The sequence below is a fragment of the Rhagoletis pomonella genome, unplaced genomic scaffold, assembly GCF_013731165.1.
Source record: "Rhagoletis pomonella isolate Grant_MI unplaced genomic scaffold, Rhpom_1.0 Rhpom_scaffold_00022, whole genome shotgun sequence".
Lineage (NCBI taxonomy): Eukaryota > Metazoa > Arthropoda > Insecta > Diptera > Tephritidae > Rhagoletis > Rhagoletis pomonella.
The window spans coordinates 718,922-720,854 of NW_023458576.1; positions in this window are offsets into that span (position 1 = coordinate 718,922).

Below are 1,933 nucleotides of genomic sequence, written 5' to 3' on the forward strand. Positions count from 1 at the left end.
AACTAGCCAGCAGTGAGCAAAGCAATTTAATGGTAGACGCGCTATAAATACATACATACATGCATACGAGACGATAAATTACCCTTTACCACATTCGTCGTGATTTCAGCAACAAGTCAAATGGCTTTCATCAACAAGCCAGATGATTTTCAGCAACAAGTCAAATGGCTTTCAGCAACAAGTCAGATGATTTTCAGCAACAAGTCAAACGACTTCTGCAACAAATGATGAGCTCTCATGCTTTCGGAACCGTTCAACTGCCGCGTTTGCTAGTTTCGTGCACGATCATTGGGAGTACAGGTTTGCCGAAGTCAATATCAGTATGAGCTGTTATAAGCATCGTTCATTTGTGGTGGCTGTATTTGCAAGACAGCACGCTATGCGCTGGAGTTCAGTCATCCTCTAATTTCGTTTAGGTATCGATACTACTAAGCCAACTCCGCTGCTCAGTCATACAAAGCAGCAGTATTGATTGAGTATGAAGCAGTTTAAGTTCAACCAATGCCAATCCCTGCTCTACACTTGAAATAAGCTAATGCAGCGTTTTTGGTGCATTTAAAATGCAACATTTAGCATTTTCGAACATATGTTTTCGAAGAGCGTTCATGCTATCGCATTTAGCAAATATACATTTAAGCGAGTTCGAAATTGTGTGCTTTTGACAAACAGCCGTGTTCAAGTCACTTATTCAGATCCGTATCTATTATGATCAATTCTCACGCAGAAGATAATGTGCAGAAACCCTACTGAAAAGGAAAAAATAAATTTTAAACCAAAATTTCAATACAAAAACTTGAATTGTTTTAACCATAACCGGACATTTGTTTGTGTATATATTCATTTGTCGGTGCTGTCAATTAAAATTTCCCCACTTAATTAGGAAACAAAACAAACTGAGTTGGTCACAAATTGATCCAGATTTCTATCAGCATCACATCGATGTTGAATTTGCTTAACTTTTCTTTATCCAAATAATGTAAAATAATAAATGAAATCTCGATCGGCGATCACTGAAACGCAGCTAGCCACTGTATACTCGAAAAAGCAATGTTGCCACTTTTTCTCACTAAACCATTTTCGAATCGTGGAAGATCACAGGGTTGCTTTTAGCATTTAGATTCTTAATGCAAAACTGGAGTAGCATTTAGTTGCATTTAGGTGACGAATTTTGTAAGGATAAATGTACATTTAGAGCTAAATGCGCTAAATGTGCTTTTACGCGTAAGGAAAAATAGCCCATAACACGTGTTCGAGGAATTTTTTTTAGTCGCTTTTTTCTTTGGAGATATGATTTGTCAAAGTTTGCATTTTTTCGTGAGTCTGACTAATCATGTTCTCTTTCAAATCGTTATATCTCGGGTTCTGCCCATCGTGAAGACTTCATCTTTACGTCGTTTTAAAGCGAAATTCCTCGAACACATGTTAGCTTAGTTAATGTATAGAACCCACAAAAAAAAATTGAAGCGAATCGGAAACATTACATAATTTTTTTTTTACGAAATCCGTCCGACTTAAAAAGGAATGGCTCATATGTGAAAAACGAAGTAATGCAAACATGCGAAACTGTGCAAAACCGAAATAATGCATATGGGAAAAACGAAGTAAGGCATACATGCACAGTTTAGTTTGAAAACCGAAATAATGCATATGACATAAACTGAAATGGTGCATATATGCACAATTTCGACTCAAAACCGAAATAACGCATATGAGAAAAGACCGAAATTATGCATATGCATACTTTCGGTTATAACCCGAAATAATGCATATAAAAAAAAACGAAGTAATGCATACATGCACAGTTTCGGTTGAAAACCGAAATAATGAATATGAGAAAATACCGAAATTATGCATATGCATACTTTCGTTTTAAAGCGAAGTAATGCATATGAAAAAAAAAACGAGGTAATGCCTACATGCACAGTTTCGGTTC